We start from the raw sequence: 21,887 nt of genomic DNA, 5'->3' as shown, positions 1-21,887 counted from the left end.
TTACAAAACAGACCCAGCATAGGGAATATAGTCAATGATATTGTAATAGCTATCTATGGTGCTAGGTGGGTATCAGAAATATCAGGGGGATCACTATGTAGAGTATCTGATTGTCTAACTACTAAGCTGTACAGATGAAACTAACACAAAAATATTGACTGTGAACTGCAATTTTTAAAAAAGCATGGTGGAGAATAAGCATAAAAGAGAGTGGAACAGAAAGACAAGGCATTGCTTTCTTTTTTAAAATTTAGATTAAGTTTTATTATTTTTTAATTTAAATTGTTTTTTTTTTAAATATTTTTTCTTTATTGATTTTAGAGAGAGAGGAAGGGCGAAGGAGAGAGAGATAGAAACAACGATGAGAGAGAACACTGATTGGCCGCCTCCTGCACATTCCCACTAGGAATCAGGCCCACAAACTGGGCGTGTGCCCTGACCGGGAATCGAACCGGTAACCTCTTGGTGCATGAGTCGATGTTCAACCACTGAGCCACATCAACTGGGCTAAATTTTATTTTTCAGATACAGCTTATATTCAGCATTATTTTGTATTAGCTTACAAGGCATTATTTTCTATCCTATGAATTTCAAAATGTGATATCCATGTCTAATGTACTTCATCATCTGGTTTCATGTTTTCTATACAACCTGCATCTATTCATCCAGTGGGTCCTGAATAAATATTTATTTAATGAGTGCACAAATGAATAATATTTCCTAACTGTCTATATACAAGGACATTTACCAAGGTTTATGGAGAATAAACACCAACAGCTATAACTATAAAAAGAAAAAAGAAATCAAATCAAAACAACCAAGGCCTCATGGTTAAATAAGAAATGTGAGCATTAATTATAAATCAAGAAAGAAAGTAATGTAGAGGATGACTTTGGCAATTAAGAATATGTTGTCTCTACTGCTCTGCCGATAAGCTTGTGCCCACAGTGCTCTCTGCATCTCCCCTCCTTTGCCGCGTGGTTTACATTTTCCCTGCTCTGCCTTTCTAAATGTTTAATTTCCTCCTTTACATGTCCAGATTTCACCTATGTCAAAGAGAACAGAGGAGAAATGGTAGTGATTAAATGTCTTTTTCGTCAAGTATTCTAAGTATTTCATATAAAACATCTTATCTAATCTTCACAACAACTTCTGAAGTGAGTGAAATAGGCTTTGTCTCCTTGTTTTACCATGATATCCACGTCTGATTCAAAGAGGTTAAATAATATTCCGAGAAAATATAAACAGTGGATGGAGGAGCTGAAGGCTGAGCCCTACTCTGTCTCTTTTCTCCCCAAAGCTCGGCTCACTTGTTATTTTCTCCAGGAGCCATTCTCTGAGGACACCACCCTCAACTGCACTCTCCTTTCTTTGAATTTTTATGATCAACCCCCCCATAGCCCAACACGTAACTTTTTTTGAGTAATTCTTCAGGTAAATTTCATCCTCTCATGTGGAGTATTTAACCTTTGATGGATAGAACCACATTTAATGTTCTTTCTCATGACCCATAAAACTCCAAACAACGCTGACCACATAGCAAGTGCCTTTAAACATCTATGGATTGATCCATCTATCTGCATCTCCAGAAGTGTTATCCCTTACTTCACTGCGAGGTAACCCTCTCCACCAGTCATGGATCATGAATCCCTGCGGTGCAGGCAGGTTATTTTATGATATGTTCTGTAGCTTCAGAGTCAATTCTTGGGTATCTTCACAAAGGAGAATCTGTAGTATCTCATCATTCTATAAGAATACACTATTTCACAGGGATTTGGGAAGGTTAAAAATGATTATATATGTAAGTGAAGATTACAGAGTTTAGAGTGGTTAAGTATAAGTATACGGTTATAAGATTTAAAGAAGTAATCTACTTGTATTTCTTAGTTCCCACTAAATTTATCCTCGAGTTAATAAGATGATTAAATCAATGTCCCTGTTTCAAAGGAAAACATTAGTGCCCATATGTAGTTTAACTGGCCTGCTGGGGAAACGGTTGAACTTAGTTCACAAAGAGCATTAGTAAACCGAACGCTGGAAATTTCACAACCTCGTACAGAATTTGGACATATTAACAGATAACTGAGGTGAGCAATAACTCTGCCTATACTTACAGCTAGAATGAGCTGATAAATCATTTCTCGAGGTAATACAGTGATATGGATTTAAGAAAAATCAAAGATAGCTGATACCATTTTTTAAATGCTCACCTTTTGTATGTCAATTATACCTCAATAAAAAAAAATTAATGGTCACATTTTCATTTGTTAAAAGTGTCAAAATGAACGAGTTGACAAACAACATATATGTCATATGGATGACTGTATGCAAATAATTCGAAACTTGTCAAATATAGCACTTAAAGGGGGAAAATTAGTAGTTATTACTACAATAAATTTTAAAAAATTGTTTTAACAACATAAAATAAGGATCTGAGAAAAATGCTCCTTGCTGACCTCAGCCCTATAGAGACTAGCGGGAAGCCTCCCCCACAAGCTGTGTCTAAGGGACAGGCAGGGGTTCTGTGGCGGCTATCCCGGCCTGGCTGAGAGCAACAGTCCAGCCCTCACTTGCTGCAAAGGGGCCTCTTTTAAGTTTGCATTGGGATCATTGTTGGGAAACTGAAAGAAATGGTTCTTTGGTATCTTTTAGCATAGAAAAAATTTTAACAGAGGCTTCAGAAAGAGTTAGAGAGAAGACTGGATGGAGAAATAAGAGCTTCCCACTGCTCCCCCTCCTCTGGTAGTGACAGGGTAGGAGAGGCAGAAATCTCTCTCTTGAGATGTGCAGGTGATTTTGAATGAGGAGTGCTGTCTCTCTTCCTCCGTGCAGGTTACTAAACGACAGAGTCCCAGGTCCTCCAGTGCACCAGGGCCTGGGCACTGGACATTGTGATGTGGCTAAAAGGTACAGACAGGGAGAAAAGGGCAAAGTCCACTCTAATTTCCTGTGGGACCTAGTGCTTGACAGAGAACCATAAGTTTCCTGTTAGTTTGGGTAGTCCAGAGACCAGAGTTGGAAGCTCTAACCTAGAGATGAAACTCTTGTAAGAAGCATCCTGGCAAAATGAAGTGATAATATCATAGAGATGCTAACAGCTCACTTAGGATAAGAGGGGAATGTGACTTCCTATCCATACAATTGTCCACCTCAGGAAGCTGTGGAGGAGACTCACCGAATCTGGAGGTTTATTTCTGTTATGCTTTAGAGGCAGCAAAGGGTATCAGTTGAGATGACAAATACCAAAGACCAACAGAATGTGGGCCTTAAGAGCAGGAGTCATACATATTACACAAGTCTTTCATATACTAGAATTTGCACCTGTGAAAGACTCTCAGAAACGTGGTGAGAAAAATGCTACCCTTTTTCTGTTTTATGAATGCAATGTAATCTGACACTAGCTTCCTCAGCAGCTGGTACACTCTTGGGTGCATATAACATTTGTATTCCTAAATGTACAATTATTTAATTCATATGAGCTCATGTCAAGTCAGATTCCTATTACCTCATGGTTAGTACAATTATATATTCAAATTTAATTGAGGAATTTTATATCTATGTCTGAAACATTTTCTTGTTGCTTTGAGTTTGCTTTTATAATTGTTGCAATAAGTTTGGATACTGAACCTGTCATTGAAAATATTAGCTATTGGGTTATGTATAATGACAATTTGTTGTTATATTTAACTTTGACTTTCCCATGTTTGCATTGTACTCTATAGAATATGATTTAGGCTACCACTCTCATTATATAAACCTAGAACTATGGCTCTGCGGTGAAATCTAACAAAGCACGAAAAGGAAATAAAACATAGGTGTGGCCACAGGTGCTAAATAATACATAGAATCTTAGCAAATCTAGTTCTGGAAGAATTAAAAGAATACTCGATTTGGTGAAGAGCAGCTTGATGTTAGGAAATCTACAGATTGACTGTAACACAGTGCAGTAAAGAGAGATTTCAAGTGGGCGTGGAGAGGAGAGAACACAGAAGCTGAGAACTGAGGGACATGCAGCCACTGGACTCACTCAGTAGATGAAGCACATGCTACTAACCATGGCCCAGGGCAGCACTCGAGGGACTACTTCAGCAAAATAACAGATTTGTACAAATCATGGATCTGTGGCACTATTTCAAGATTGGATGGATCAAGGAATGTTAAAGTGCCAAGTATCAATGAAAAAGCAAGAATCCCACAAATGTTCACAGCATATTTTCTAGTGAAATATACATCATAAGAATATAAGAATATTATGAAGATGTTATCAAGAAAATTATTTTTAAGTAGAACATGAGAAAAAAACTTACGTACCCATGAGAAACGGCCAACTTTTATAAGGCATAACATTAACATAATGTTTTTGAAGAATTCGTGGCATGGATTGTTTTAAAATAAAAAATAATATAAGATGAAGTTAAGCCCTGGCCGGTTTGGCTCAGTGGTTAAAGCGTCGGCCTGCGCACAGGAGAGTCCTGGGTTCGGTTCCCACTAGGGGCATGTACCTTGGTTGCAGTTTGTCCCTGGCCCTGGTTGGGGTTGTGTGGGTGGCAACCAGTCTATGTGTCTCTCTCATATCAATGTTTCCCCCCCAAACTCTATCTGAAGATAAATGCAAAAAAAAAAAAAAAATGTCCTTGAATGAGGATAAAAAAAAAAATTAAGATGAAATTTAAAAAGGATATCAAAATGTAGGTATATGTGGCTTCAAAATATCTCAAGATTTTAACAAAAGTTCTTTATGAGATATGAAGTTATGAGTGATTTCTTTCATTTTCCAAGTTTTTCACAGTAAGTATGTACTTTTTTAATTAAAGGGCTCCTATCATAGATCCCTTGTGCACGTATTTGCTCTAATTGTTTTAATGATCTTTGTATCTTTTCTCCTTTCTGCCACACAGGGAGCATTAAATGTCTTGCTTTTACTCTTACAGGTGTCAATGGTTATCAAGAACTCAAATTTAAGTTTCTTTAGGTTATTTTCACTGCAGTACATAAAAATGTATCTTCCTTCTGACAGTTGTCAGTCTGTTCCATGTAACACACAGGCACAGGCAACAGTGTGGTGACAGCCAGCGGGAAAGGGTGGTGGAGGTAGGTGGGGGTGTACAAAGTGGGGGAAATGGGGACAGAAAGGGACTTGGCTTGGGGCAATGGGTGCATGATGCAGGGTGCAGATAATGCTTTGTTGAGTTGTACATGTGAAACCTATATGGATTTGCAAACCAATGTCATCCCCCAAATTAAATTAATAATAAATATTATTATTAATAATCCTCCTGGGGGATTCACCTTCTATGAGGAAGAAATAAACCCATTATTTCAAGTGTTCATAAAAATTTCTAAGCTATATGAGTGTTATTGACAGACAGGTGAGTCCATAATCAAAATGCAAATATATATTAGAATTTTATCTCCTTTTCTTACCAAGCTTCTTCTCACAACATTAGTATGACAGCAGTAAGTCATACAAAAAAATTAAAAATTATATTAATTTTTATATGTACATATGCATAGCTCAATCTCTAAGTAATCACTAAATCAATAATTATATAGCAATTAATATCTAACTGTGAGGCATAATGCTGAATAATATATGGAAGCTTGAAAGATGTACAAGACAACTCTCTTCCCTTACAAGTTTTATAATCTCACTTTGGGTATGTATGTAAAAATAATAACAATAAAAGCTTAAACTAGAAATTAAAAATAGGACAAAAGAGTAAATTAAAATATATTAAAAGTCTACTATGTAGTGGGTGCTGGTAGGCACTTAATATATGTCATCCATTAATTCCCATAGCAACAGGATGTGTGCCATATCTGATGAAGCAGAACTTAAAAAGAAGAAAACCTTCTCTAGTGAACTTTTTAGAGTCATTTTATTTGTCCCCAGTAAGCTAGTAGGTACCTCGTTCCCCAAGGAAGGTAATAATAGAACCTTTTATGACTTAAAATTATGGCTCTCTCCCCCAAGAGGGGGTCACTGAGGATGTTTTTCAAGAGGTTACTTGGAGTTGGGAAGGTTTCTGTTTGTAATTTCACGTTTTTGGAACCTCTCTGAAGGATTTCCAGTCCGGACTGAGGCCGGGGGCAGGAAAGAGTGTCAGGAGCCTTAAGGGGTCACCATGCGGCAAGGGAGAGCATGGGCAGTGATCCAAGCTCAGAACCACGGTGTGTAGGGTCTCGAGGAAGACGGGGGCTGGCAAACTTTCCTGTCCTGACCATTGTATGATGGTGGACATCACAGGAACCATGGCTGAGTTTTTTCTAGGTTATCGATTTTCAACCGGTATGTCCCAGCACACAGGTGTGCCACGAGAATTTTTAAAACATGTAACAGAGGTGTGGAGGGTGGCTGAGCCAAGGTCTCTTGGTCTGGCGATGCTGGCAAGGCCCAGGCAGGAGCAGTCTGAGCCACAGGCAAGAATGTATCGACAGTGTCGACCTTGAGCTCATTGGCCCGTGGAAACATCTGGGGTCTGAAGATAGTCAAGCTTTTGAACTTCCCCCTTCATTACTGCTATATAATAAACATGCTGAACTAGCTCAGGGACACTGTTCCTCCATCAGAGAGCAGTGTCCCACCTGGCCCCGGCTTTGCTCTGTATAACGTCTCTGAGTCTTTCTTAATCTCCCGTCACCACTCCTCTGGCTGGACTAGCTGCGCAGGTCGCGGCAAGAGGGAACTGAACTCTTTTCTCTTAGACTGTCAGATAAAAAGAGGACAACAGCCAACACAGTAATAGCTGTCCAGTGTGATTGAATAAAAATTAAATCTATTTTTTGTCAGATTGGCAAAAAATATATTTTTTTGGTGTGCTACAGAATTTTAATCATTAGTTTACGTGTGTTATGAAAAGAAAAATGTTAAAAAGTGCTGTTCTAGATGATAGATGAAATCATGATGCCTACAAGTGCGAGGGATGAGTGCAGCCAGGAAATCCCTGTAGCAATGCAAAGTCACCCGTTGGAATGTGATGGAGAACTGGTTCCCATAGCAGCTCCATATGTAGTGATAGAAAGCAATGGATAGACTTCCCAGTTTTCTCTCTGCTTGGGATTTGGAAACATGGCAGACTACACTAGACAGAGCAATCTTCTGGAAATCTAGGGCAATGAAAGTGGGGGTAGGGAAGACCTTAAGTGTAGACACTGGACATCCTGCTAATATGAGCATGCCAAGAGGTATGACTGCACTTGAATTCCAGTTGCCTTTAAGTTTTAAAAATATTTTTATTTATTTTTTGAGAGAGAGAGATTTGTTGCTCCACTTATTTATGCATTCATTGGTTTATTCTCACATGTGCCGCGACTAGGAATCAAACCTGCCATCTTGGCTTATTGGGACAAATTCTAACCAACTGAGTACCCGACCAGGGCTGTTTTTAAATTTTTTATGGTGAGATGAAGGCTTAGAGAAGATATATAATTTATCTAAAGAGTCACAGTTAATAATTCAAACAGCTTCTGCCCAAAGGCAATATTACAAGACTATATATTTTTCAGATAAAATTATGCATCTAGCAAAACTTAGCAAATTATTATTTACTAATAATTAGTAAAATGTTTTCTTAATCTCCATAATATCATCACTGTGTAATTCTGGGAGTAAATAAAGCCTGTGTGTGATTTCTTAAAATTCACAGTCATTTTATTTTATTTTTTATTGAATCTCAGGCACTAAATGCCCTCTACATTCTTAGATTTCCTTTTATTTAAGAAGAAATTCTTGTTTTGATGAAATGGAATAAAGAGTCATGAGATTTTCTTACATTCGTCATGCTTGAAAAATAAAGCAATGGCTTTTAATATCTATTCTCTAATCCATTCTAACATAATTGATGAGAAACTCAAGTTATTAAACATCCAAAGTAATTCAATTGTGCAAAGGAAATAACAAGGAGAGCCTGCCAGAATGTACTATAATAAATAGCCTGTAATGACACTGAAAAATACAGTAGAGACTATAATACTTTTCCCAGTGTTCCCCAAAGTGCCTAACAGACTAGTAAGCACATATTCAGTGCTAAGTAAATGACTTTTGATTAATGATAGCTGCCAAGTTTTGAGTAAACTACAGCACTTAGGAGAGTCCATGGAGTTGTTGAAAATCCTGTCTAATGGATTAAATCCCACAGAATTCTTGATAGTTGTATACAAGTAGAGACCCTTCCAACTTGGACTAAAGGAATCAGAGATATGAAGTGAGATAGTCTCAATCTGCTATTGTTGGTTTTCAAAATGAAAAGGAGCCCAATGCCAAGGCATGTAGCAGCATCTGGAAGCTAGGAGCAACCCTTGAGTTAGAACCAGCAACAAAATCAGAAGATCAGTCCTACAACCACAAGGAACTGAATTCTGGCAACAACTCAAAGGAACAAGAAACCAATTCAATTCTTTCCTAGGGGCTCTGGGATGAAATGCATCTTACCTACACTGTGATTTCCATCTGGTGACAGTTGTACTGGACTTCTGACCTATAGAACTGTAAGATGTTGAATCTGTACTTTTTCATAATTTGTTATGGCAGCAATAGAAAATAGTATATTAAACATATGTATTTTTTTCTGAATCCGATCATTCCAATATAATATATCTCTGTAAGATTGTATGTATCTTCTGATATTTTTTCAGCTTCCTCTCAAGTCTATTTTATTCTTTATGCTTTGTAATTTTTAAATTGTTAACATTCCTTTAGAAATTTATCTTTGAAGCATTGAATTTGGATTCATACTATAAACAATTCTTTGGCTTTCATCCACTGACTGTGAGTCTAGAACCACCCTAATTATTGATGAAGTTTGTTGGGCTACACAGGCAAATTCTGCCACCAAACCTCAATGAAGGCTGGCCAATAGTTCTGAATTCTAAAAACAAATCTGTGTTGCCCCACTCAGTGGCAAAGTCTAGATAGGTATGTTTCTTTGACGCACATTCGTAGGGGTAGGTTTCTTTCTTATAGATCCACACTCTTAGAGTGTTGTAATGAAGGAACTGGTTCTCTGAGAGTCTCTTCTATTTGACTTCAACTTGAGCTAGCCACAGACTCCATCTTCGGTTCCCAGTTTTGCCCTTGCTTACTCTCAAGGTTGCTACTTCCACTTCGTTTTTGTCCTCTAGATTCTTTCTTACCATTTCAGAAAAGCATTTTTACAAAGTGTCATGTTTTTAGAGTTTTTCATTTAACAGCTGCCAGAAGATGAACTCTCCATATATTTTTAAACCCAGTCAAATTTATTTTTAAAGGTTGAAGTAAAACATTTCATTGCCTATGCAACAATGATTTTACACCTTAAGTAAAAAAGTTACCAAAGTAATAACTTTTCCACTCAACTTCTTAATGCATTTAACAAGTATCATTCTTGATGTCAAGAAAAGTAAGTAGCAGACCACAGGTAATATGTTGCACATTTTAAACCCTGTCTTCTAAAAATATACTGATAGCTCTATATGAAGACTCCTTCCAGACTCTGAATACAGAAAGAAAAAAAAAAAATTATTGCCTCTTTGAGAATCAAATTCTAAGAAATTCAAAGCCTACCATTGTAGTGTTTGTACCACTTTTATACTTCCAATAAACATAATTAAGCTTAAATACAAATTTAGAAAGTATACCTTTTCATATGTTTATAAACTGAAGATCCACATTTCCTTGATGATACTTATGAGCAGTCTTGATCCACTCAAACAACAATGTATGGTGTCACCTAGACACTACACTTACTGGGATAGTCACCTCGCAAGTTATATGAATGTCTAATCACTATGTTGTACAACTAATATAACATTGTATATCGACTGTAATTAGAGAAAAAGAAGTAAATCTGGATCCACTCCATCAGAAGTGCTTCCATATCAAGGGATTACACTATGCTATAATAACTTGTTTACATATTTTTATATTCGACTGTGAACATCTTGAAAAGATAAGTCATAGCCACTAAAAGTATTATGGTAGGGTCAGAATTTAGCATTGCATTTACCTACTAAATAAATATTTAATGCATTTACTCTTAGTGAAGATATTAAGTAAAATTTAAGAAGGTTATAATTCTGTAGCACATAACATTTAATCCTGTATTTTTTCTAATATTAGAAAAAAAAACTGTCATAGTATTACAAAACCATTACAGTATTGTAGGCCAGCATTACCAGAAGACACCACGCCAAATACCGTAACTATGGTCTAGGTAGAGCTTCTCCTCTTTATCATCTCATTCACATGTTTCATTACACAGTGAATGAATGAGTATTTAAATTCTGAAATACAATTGATTTCAAGTTGTATTTTACCTGAAGCACTGTTAACAGGATAACGATAAAGACCAGTAAAAAAAAAGTATGCTTAAAGCAAGGGAAGTAACTCCAGTTTTGAGTTTTAAGTATTTGCATTTATTGACTTTAAAAGATCAACATTATATTGTCAAACAAAGAAATAAACAAATCCCAAACAAACAAAACAAGCATAGAAGGCAAGATTATTATACAGGTTGCATCATCTCACATATACTTTCAATATTATATAACTATATCTTATTTTTAAAATGTTCAGCTGAAAATGATGTTTAAAATAGCAGTCCCATGTGTTTCTATTTTTATACTAATTCTTTCATAGTAAGCCACACATTCTAAAGCCTTTAACAAATATAGTTAATGAAATTAGGACCCAATCTTCACCTCTTTTTTTTTTTTTTCATTTACATTTCTGTCCTACAGAATAGATCAGTGTAAGTCCCCATCAATATTGCCAATGCAAAATGGAGAATCCAAACTCATTCTGTTTTCTAACAAAAAAAGTTTGGACATTTCTTTCCTTTTTTCCATAGGAGCAAACTTAAAATGATCTCTGTTCTCCCTTTTCCTTTCTTCCTTTTACCCAATCTATCATAAAGACTGTCACATTTGCTTGCTTTCCTGTCTTTTGACGATAGCATGCCTTTCTATTCCCACTGCTTCTATCAGGATTGGGCCATCATTTCATGCCTTGATAGGACTAGATATTTTTCAATGATCCCTTCTAATTCTAGTATTTTTTATTAATTTTAAAAAAACTCATATCCTGACCAGACTGGGGATTCTTATACTCAACTACAACAGTAAAATTTAACTTAGTAGTCTGCAGGTAGAGGACATTGGTGATAAAACTAGAACACTCAATTTTATCCACCAAAATATGTCTGTAACCTTGTAACCTCGATCTACTCAAGCTGTACAATTTTTATTACATTTTCCTCAAATGCTCTTCATTCCAACTTGTCACGCTAGGGTGTGCATATCTATTTCATTTTTCACACTTTTGTTCGTGGTCTTCATATAGCAAAAAATTCCCTTCTCATTATCTCCTCAGCCCAAAATTCACAAAATGCTGCTTAACTCTTATCTTTTCCAGGTAGTTTAACATAGTGGTAGGAAACCAAAACTTGGGTGTTAGATGAACTTCAGTGGGTCAGGATGCCACTTACCAGCTGTATAACTTCAGACAAGCCCTAGTTTTCTCACTATAAAATGAAATTAATAATAGCAATGATAATACTTTTGCTTCATGAAGTTTTGAGGAGTATATGACAAAAAGCATATATATATATATAGTGTTTACTAGAGTGTCTGAATAACATTAAGTAAATACTATTGTTATTGCTGTTGACATTATTATTATTATTAAGTCAATAATATGTCCTCATAACACCATTCCACATTTGATAACTCATTCCATTTTCTGTGAACTCGGCATTACTGAGTACTACACTATTCAGTACTAATTTGTCTTCAATTGCTCTGTGTATTTGCACAGTGATTTACTTGTATCGGTATTTTCAGAGTGAACACTGAGAGGATATTTCACAAGTTGTTCTCAAACAGTTTTATCTTATGTTTTGATATTTTTTATCATTGAAAAAGATAAAATGGAACAATTATCATTGAGTGTTTATCATGAATCAGAAACTTTCTAGGAGCTTAGAAACTATAAATATGTTTTAATTTTCTTTTACACAAAATTTTGCCACATATTTTTATTGCTTAAAACACACACACACACACACACACACACACACACACACAACTTGCATCCCTAATAAACAGCTTACCTTAATGTTGTTCTGAATTCAGCTTCAGAAATGATCCAAAGTGGATGTCTACAAATCAATTATTATGAAATTACAGTCAGTTAGCATAAAGGATAAAGATGTTTCTACTTTAGCAATGATTTTTAACATTTTCTATAATAAATCAGTTACAGTTTAATCAATAGAAGTCTATATTTGTAGTTTTGAACATTACGGTAATGTTCTGGCATATTTATAAAATACATTTATACAATCAGTAAACACTTTTTAAGCTAAAGGGATTTGACGTTTTTATGGCTTTCAAAGACTATTGTTGGTTTATATCCCAAATATCATCTTATTCAGCATTACTGAATTGTATTGAAAATTAACATTTTAAGTAAATCCATAATAATAACATAGCCCCATTCTATAATATGAAACACTAGACTGGAATTTATTTTAAAGGATCTTGAATATACACCATATACACGGTACATACACATATGTGTATATGTGTGTATATCCCATATGTCTGTATACACATAAATAGGTAGACAGCATGGTAATACACACACAGGTGTAAATTTGAGAAAAACAAACAGGCAGATCTGAAACACTTGGTAGAGAAAATCAAGTATTTGGATGTAATTAAATGGATCAAATTCAATGTATCTCAAATGTTCAGATAAACTGGTATTTTGGTGATATTAACAATAATAACAGCAACAAAAAATATGGGTTGAGTTTTATAGTTTACAGAACATTTTTTTCACATTCTTGCTCAGGTCTTCAGTAACCCTCATAACCATAAAAATGTTCCCTTCCAAATACTATCAGAGTAAGCATGATCTGAATTGACACAGAGATAGTTACATAAGAAGCTTATCTTGCTCAGCATAATACTCTCCAGGTCCCTCCATGTTGTCTCAAAGGATAAGAGATCTTTCTTTCTTACAGCTGCATAGTATTCTATTGTATAAATGTACCACAGTTTTTTTATCCGCTTGTCTACTGATGGACACGGGTTGTTTCCATATCTTAGCTATTGTAAATAGCATTGCAATGAACATAGGGGTGCATATATTCTTTCTGATTGGTGTTTCAGGCTTCTTGGGATATATTCCTAGAAGTGGAATCACTGAGTAAAATGTCAATTCCATTTTTAATTTTTTGAGGTAACACCATATTGTTTTCCATAGTGGCTGTACCAGTCTGCATTCCCACCAGCAGTGTACTAGAGTCCCCTTTTCTCCACACCCTTGCCAGCACTTGTTTGAGTATTTGTTGATGACCACCATTCTGGCAGGTGTGAGGTAGTATCTCATGGTCATTTTAACTTGTAACTCTCTGATGATTAGAGATGTTGAGCATTTTTTCATGTCTCCTGGCCATTTATATGTCCTGTTTGGAGAAGTATCTATTCAGGTAGGTCCTCTGCCCATTTTTTAATTGGATTGTTTGTCTTCCTTTTGTTGAGTTGTATGAGTACTCTAGACAAGTAACACATGATCTAACTTATTTATGGAACATCATGAACAAAATAAGCTGTTGACAAAAATAGATCCAGAGTCATGGAAATAAGGAACAGACTAACAAACCTCAGATGGATGGGGGTGGGGGGAGATAAACCAAAAAACTTATATGCATACATGCATAACCAATGGACACAGAAATTAGGTTGAGGAAGGCCGGAGGGGAGTGGGAGTAGGGAGAAGGGGGTTAATGTCAGAAAAAAGAGGGGATATCTGTAATACTTTAACAATAAAAAAAAAAAGTACAAACTTTCAGTTATAGAGTAAGTCATGGGGATGAAATGTACAATACAGGAAATAAAGTCAATAACATCATAGTAAGTATGTAACAGTAACAGATAGTTACTAGACTTGTTATAGTGGTTATTTTGTAAGGTATATAATGTTGAATCACTATGTTGTACACCTGAAAGCAATATAATACTGTATGTCAATTATAATTAAAAGTAATTAAAAAAATAAAGTACACGTCATGTTCCCTCATAAACAAAACGCAATAGTAAAATCTACTTTTCTTATGGCTGAAGCTGAATGTTGACAGATATTAATCAAATAATGATTCAAATTGGTACATAACCATATACCATATTAAATGTCATGAAGATAACTCATAAAGTACTTTGAGTGTAATGGGAATTCTAGTTTAGTCAAGAAGGATGAGGGGAGACTTTCATGAGAGACAAAATTTTAGCTGAGGGTTACCAGCCAAAGACAGAGCAATAAGAGAGTGCCCATTGCAGAAGGATTGACAGGTGCAATGCACTGAGGCATGAAGCACTGTGGAGGAGCAGGAAGGAGCCCATCAGGGCTAAAACAGAAATCGAGGAGTGAGTCAGGGTGCGTAAAGCTAATGAGGTTAGGCAGGGCCATGGAAGGCTATGAAGGATTGTTTTTATCTTACATACTACAGGGAGCCACTGAAAGGACTTATGCAAAGGATGAGATAATAAGATCTCCTTGAAGATGGTAGCTCCATTGAGGGGAAGAGAAAGCAGAGAAAGAGTGAATGTAGGAACCCAGTGAGGGGTTATTATTCTAGTTCAGGAAAGAGAGAGTGGCTTTGACTAGAGTATTTGCTAAAAAGAAGTGTAATGGCCTTGTTTTAATAGGTTTTGGGGTAGAGTGTAATCTGTGTCTTTCACTTGATTGAAAACTTTATGAGAACTGACTGTATCAGTTTTATTGACCATTATATTCTCTGCCATAATGCTTTACACATAGTTGATAACCCCCCAATTTTTTAATGGATAAATAAATGATAGGAAGGGAAGAGGAAATTAGAAAACTAAGGAACTTCATGAAGGGGTATTATATGTAATGTGATAATCATTAGAAATTATCCGGTTTGCAAGTGAAATCATGAGTTTAGATTTAGACAAATTATAATTGGATCACAGTTAAGGGGAGATAAGAGGTAGGAAACTTTTAATGTCTGAAGCTCAGGAAAGAGATCTTGACTGGAGATATAAATTTAGGAGTCATAGGAATATCAGTAACATTGAAACAATGGGAGTGGGTGTAATTTCTATGGGGAGAACATAGATTAAGGATGTTAATTGAATAATTGCAGGCTCATTACGTATTAAGAACTGTTCTAGGTTTTTACCAGTCTACCAATCCAATCACTCTTCATGATACCCTCATAGAGAAGGGTCTGTGGAAGGAGGGGCCCTAGGGCAAGAGTCTGGAGTGCTGCTGAGAGCACAGCAGGTGAGGAATGGAGTACACTCCCCGCATTTGAGGAGGTAGAGGAGCTGATATTGGTTTTCCTCTGGTCCTTTAAAAAAAAAAAAACAAAGTTGGCATTATAGAACACCTTTTGTTTTTTGTTTTTTTAATGAAAGGGGAAAACTATGTGGTGGGTTGGGAACAAGACATGTTTTCTAGACAAGTTTTTATAACTCAGTAAGTATTTATATACAGGAGAATTATAGAGCTTCTCGTCAAAAATTAGACAAACCTCGTCAATTACAGCAGCCTTGAAGAGTAAATCAATTGAAATATTGTTTTGTCACAAAAAATTAAACTTCAAGAATGAAAAGTCTCTTATGTGACAGGGCATAATTATATCCAAATAATAGTCTGAAAAATATTTAATCTTACAAGATGACTAATAAAAAATAATAAAAATAACAGAAAAGAGAGCAGTTGATTTCCAAACCTCAGTTACACTGATCATCTTTATTGCTACCCAAGGGAAAGGCAGTCTTTTTTTCCTAAAACAATAAATAAAATAAGATACAGAAACCAAAATATAAACAGGCATTAAATAAATCAATAAGGATCCACTTTGTCTAGAATAGAGTACATTTCAGAAAACACAGTGAACACAGATAATTAAATTTAGGGTCTTTTATGCTGCAATAGTCACCTAATGGAGTTGCTTTTAGGTTCTCTTGTTCCAGTACTTCACTCTGGTGACTAATTTATGGAAGGCAGAAATAACAATCACCAACCCTCCTCTTATCCCACATAAAAAATTAAAATAAAAAAATTTATACTACATTTAATTTGCTAATTTATGGAAGAAAACAACTTGTCTCTGAAGAAACCATTAGGGAAAGAAGAGTAAAGTTTCCTCAGGGATCTCAGATATATCATACTCCAGATAAGATTGGACCATAGTCAATGGCTGAACCTGAAGAGATATTTAAATTTTCTATTTTGAATAATTAAGACAGGTGACCAATAGGAGAGAGACTCAAATGTGGGAGTGCAGTGAAAGTGGGTCTTCTGATAGCTTACATGAAATCTCTTCATGTCTGACCTCACCCCTTTGTCTCAGACCTTTTGTCCTAGATATGGTCGTGAGTTCATCTGTCCCTAGTACTTTACCCACCTGCTCAAAGATGGCTTAGGAGGTCTAATACCATCATTGCTTATATGTGCTGCTCACTTACATTTCAAAGATCTTAAATTTGTTTCACATCCCATTTATGTTCATGTTTGGCTCCCACTTTTAGCTGTTTACTGATGAGACAGCTCTTGCTAACAGAGGTATCCTTAGTAATGAGCATGTGATTGTTTTCTAGTGTAAGAAAAAGCCTGATTCATTAATGAGTAATACCATTTTCATAAATAAAAGAGATCTCTGTAATCCTTGCATCGAATTCTTTAAAAAAGAAAAGTCTACCTACACTTTGGTGTGACCAGTTATTCCAAGAAACACATCACATTTTCCTCCTCAATGAGCCGGAACTTCCAACCTAAAACAGGAGGTTTTGATTGAATGCCTTGACCTCTCCTTAAAGCACTTCTCTTGATTCACAGAATTTTGAGATAAAATGAGGCTTGGCTATTTTTTTCCTCAAAAAAGACACTCTATGAAATTATGAGACAAAAGGAAGTATGAGAAACATTTTCAAATTTTATTTTATATGTTGGATATCCTAAAACCATATCATAGTTTCCCATAGTATTGATAACTAAGTAATGTCTTGACTGATATCTCAGATTGTTCATCTCAAATATTCCAATTCCTAATGACCTTAAACTTCAAAGCCTAATAATTTTGATTATTTGTTCTTTCCCCAATGTGATGTGCATGCAACAAGTCTTTCTGTCATCTTTCCAGTATGCCAGTCTTACGCACACTATGAGATAGGCAGCTTCTTACCCAACCTTGATAACTTCTTATAATTTTCCCCAAAGTATGGTTTTTGTCTTAGGCTGTATTCATTATACATAAATATTTCATATGGTTTCTGATCACTTCAAATTCTATTATATTTGAATATGCTGTTTGTTTTGGTGAGTGGTGCACCTGGTATAAAAATGCAGATTATCTCTTCCATATCCCTGTACTGCATATGTTTGCATGAGCTAGAGTCTCCAAAAAGGTAATTTTTAAGCTTTATAGTAACATGGTCTGGAATAGGATTATCAAATACTGTGTAGAACACACTTATTTCTGAAGCCATTCAGGAGAAAGATACATGGGCCAGAATATCTTAATAATCCAGACAAAATTCTAACCTTAAACTCCTTAGAATTGCTCCAGGACTACACCTACTCTGGAAAGAATTAATTTTCCAAACTAAAATGAGTCCTCATAACAATGGCAGGAGCAGGTACCAGAACTAGATGGCTCTACTATTTAATTTTTTCACAATTCAGCCAAAATGTATCCAGGTATAGTTTGATTGTGCCTAGATTTTGATATCAGTAGAAAAGATACTTTATATAATCAATTTCTTCTTCTATAAACAGATTTAACTTCTGCTCCCATGTTCATTTAACTTTGAGAATTTGCTATATTGGTCCCAAAGTTTTTCTTTACTGAGTCACAGTTAATAATAGGAGAACTTAACTACCATGACTTGACTCGAAAACACAAAGAATGTGTTCAATGAAAACAAACTTCTTGGAGGATGCATTTATAATTAAGGTCCAATCCCTGGCCATTAATATCTTGGACCTTGGAAAGTTGGATAAAAACAAACAGACCACAAAAATAATCTCTTGCTGTGTATTTTCTTGCTCCATAACTAATTATACCTTTATATGTAGCTGCACATCCAAATGACACCAGACAACTAGCTTTCAAATTATAAGTTTCCTTGGTAGAATTCTTTTAAGTGGCAAGTAAAAAAGGGTGAGGAAGCTTCAATTCTTATTTATTTTAAAGAATGAGAAATAACACAGAAGAAATTGTTAAATAATTCACAACAAATAGATAGGGAACTGAGTATTCAATAGACTTTTAAAGGAAACATTAGATTAAGTTTACATGTTTTACTTAACAAACTTACTCTTTATAATAAAAATAGCTACTATTAATTGAGAAACTATTATTTACCAAACTTTTTAACATACATTATTATAAGAAAAAATTTTACAAATATGAATTATTTTCCATGTGAAAAGTATAGTATCAATTATCTGCTTTAATGAACAAAATGGTTACTCTTAGAATTTCTGGAGTTTCAGTAAAAAATAGTTTCCAACAGAGAACTATTTAGTCGCTGTGTCATTAAATATATTGCTCTCTGACTATTAAATGGACTCCCCCTACCCCATTCTAACTTTTTAATGTCAAAAGAAGAAAAAAGGTTAGTTGTTGAAAAGATTACTTATTATAGGAAACATTTTCTAGGCAGTACAATAAAAATTTGCTAAAAAAGAACAGGTTGTTCTGCCTTAGGGTTTTTTGTTTGTTTGTTTTTATTGTGTTTAACAAAATCTGAGAAACTGTGTGTTTAAGGCACTGCAACTAGGTTTCATTGTTCATCTATAAAAAATATTTTAGAAGGAAAACTATGACTCACCCTTCTCTAGGTAACACTACTGTGGTGTGTATGTATGTATGTCCAGGTAGATTTGAGCAAAATGAAAAGTCAATGAATTACTATTTTAAAGGGGATTTAAAAGGTAGGGGTCAGCGAACTTCTTATGTAAGTGCCAGATAATACATACTTTATGCTTGGTGAACCATAAAGTCTCTGTGACAGTTACTGAACTCTACCATTGTAGTGGCAAAGCAGCCTCGACAATACATAAATGAATGTGTCCCAATAAAACATTATTTACAAAAGCAGAGCACAGGCTGGATAAGGCCCATGGCCTGTAATTAGCTGATTCTGAAATAAGAGAACAATACAGTATGATCATAGTGTACAAAAAAAAGATGAAGCCATAACACTTTCTTTTAGTCTATAAAAGCTTTTTCATCATTTTGTTCAAACAGCATTCAGGTAAATACATTAGGTTCTTGTCTACATCTTTAATCACTGAAAAATAGGACTTTCCTTCCGGTTCCTTTGGCATGTTCTTAAATAAAATATTCTCAAAGACAATGATTTTAACACTAATAAGGAGCTGCTAAAACCAACAGTATTTTCATCCCATTGTTATATAAGAAATTTCACAATCTGGCATCTTACAATGATTTATTTGTGTTATTAAGTCAGTAGAGTTATATATAAGAGCACAGATGAAATAGATTTGTGCATTTATTGCAGAAAATTTCCCACATAGTGCAGAAATTTTTTTCTTACAAAATCAGTATTGTGACCATTTTTTAAATGAAATATGTATGTTTTAGATGGAGCTTTTCTCTGATTGGTAACAATGTGCTGTAGGTGGTAGTGCCAGCCCTGGCCTGCCTCCAAAGACCTGGTCCGTTTACAGCACACTGAGCTCTGTGCCGGGTCCCGGAGAGTTACAAAGAGTAAGGTCTGGAGGGAATTCTCTGTTCCTACACGGTATGTAACATGAGTCCTTTTCCTGCTTTTAAGTTCTGGAAAGAGTTTCTTACTAGAAAGACAGAAAGACTTTATACAGATGAAAGAAACTGCAAGATAGAACTGACGGGGCTTGGTAACTAAATGGATACAGAGAATGAAAGAAAGACCGAAATTAAAAATGCTCTGAACATTCCAGCATGGCTGACTAGGTGTATGGATATGTTATTAAGATTAGGAAAGAAGGAAGATGACTTTTTTTTTAAGGTTTAGTAAGAGATAATAAAGAAATTAAAGTAAAGCACAGTCAAGGCAAGAATTAGGGATTTTTGTGTCATGTTTATAGAGGTGTGAGAGCTAACGCCAAGAGAATGAGAGGACATTAAGTGATAAGGAACTAAGACTAGGAGAGGTGGGTGTGGCCAATGTGGCTCAGTGGGTTGAGCATCGTCCCATGGACTGAGAAGTCCTGATTCAATTCCTGATCAGGGCACATGCCCGGGTTACAAACTTGATCCCCAGTTGGGGTCATGCAGAAGGCAGCCAATTGATGTTTCCCTCTCCCATCAATGTTTCTATCTCTCTCTCCCTTCCTCTCTCTCTAAAAAATCAATAAAAACACATTTTTAAAAAAAGACTAGGAGAGATGAGAACCATAAGACCAAAAAACAAAACAAAAAAAGAAACAGAAGGGAAGAAATAATACTGTAAAAGTGTGATCCGAGAAGAGATATGACAGTTAAAAATAGTCACTGAAGCCAAAAACAGACAAAAATGTGTTAATGAAAAGAGGTTCTCAATAATATGCCCTACTTCAGAGAGTTCCAGGAAGACAAGAACTGCGCAGAAATAACTCCAGCCCGCAACTCAGAAGGAACTAGTCCACTCTGCCAGGTCACCCAACCCCATAGCAAAGGAGGGGCCAGACGGGCAGGGGAGAAAGATGAAGAAACAGAGTCTGCACACTAGTGTTTTCATCTCCTCACCTGAGGACATTTTTCCATATTTTGTTCAGATAGAGTGGGAGAGGGAGAGAGAGAGAGAAATATCGACGTGAAAGGGACACATCGAGTGGCTGCCACCCACACGACCCAACCTGGGCCGGGGACAAACTGCAACCGAGGTACATGCCCTTAGCGGGAACCGAACCTGGGTCTCTCTGGACTGCAGGCCTACACTCTAACCGCTGAGCCAAACCGGCCAGGGCGTGTTTTCATCTCAAAGTTGGGAGAAGGCAGAAGAGGAGGAAGGAAGAATAAATGAAGATTTATTTTGTTTTGTTTCATGTTTGTGTTTAAGAATGGAAGTTCATTGGACACTGATGTTGGTCAAGTATCCAGGAGGAAAGGAGCAATTTAAGATGTAAAAATGGGGCATGAATATTTGACACCATTGTATTTCACAGAAGACCCAAGAATCCCAAGTCACAAATTAATAGTGGCTGCAAGTGAAAGCCTGCTTTATTTGTTTTGTGGTTTAAGCAGCTGTCCAGGGATCTAATAGACAAAACATAAAGTTGACCCATTTTAAGTGTACAATTAAATAAATTTTACTATATTTACACAGGCTTTACTTTTATATGTTCAATAATTGACATAACCATAACAACTCTTGGTCTTATCTGTCTTAGAACATTTAAGTACCCTGAATCCAGTCATAATATCACAAAAATATAAAACAAAAGAATAATAGAGAAATATCAGCACTATGGGTTGTAATAACTTTACAGCTCATTGTGTAGAATGAGGCAAATGCTCTAAATAATTGATTTTGTAGCTTTTACAATAGTTAATAAGCTACAATGAATGAATTGAGTAAACTTTTGTTTTATAACATTAAGACTCTGTCTAGATCTATAATTGACTCAAAAGTAATGATGCAATAACATACTACTTACAGTACACTTTTGCCTCATATTGACCTCTATAATTTGTTTTTGTTTGTTGTTTATATTTGGCCATACTTCCCAGGGCAATTTTGCATCATTTCAAGTGTTTCATTTCATCCTTGGGGTGTAAAAACGTTCTGGTGCCTGGCAAATAACAAAACACCATATAACTCTTTCTGTAGGTTTTCATGAAATTCATAGATTTAAATACTTGCACACTCTATTTTCTGAGTGATGC

General features: G+C 35.6%; 1 protein-coding gene across 1 annotated transcript in view; it reads right to left on the bottom strand.

The window, feature by feature from the left end:
• Nucleotides 1-21,887, bottom strand: part of CNTN1 (contactin 1) — a 311,723-nt gene that overhangs the window by 221,633 nt on the left and 68,203 nt on the right. The window contains exon 2 of the mRNA XM_036252416.1: nucleotides 12,087-12,134. The gene's annotated coding sequence lies outside the window, so the exon portion shown is untranslated. The remainder of the gene's footprint in view (nucleotides 1-12,086; nucleotides 12,135-21,887) is intronic.

Source organism: Molossus molossus, unplaced genomic scaffold (assembly GCF_014108415.1).
Source record: "Molossus molossus isolate mMolMol1 unplaced genomic scaffold, mMolMol1.p scaffold_m16_p_10, whole genome shotgun sequence".
Taxonomy (NCBI): domain Eukaryota; kingdom Metazoa; phylum Chordata; class Mammalia; order Chiroptera; family Molossidae; genus Molossus; species Molossus molossus.
This window is presented reverse-complemented; position numbering and strand designations above follow the sequence as displayed.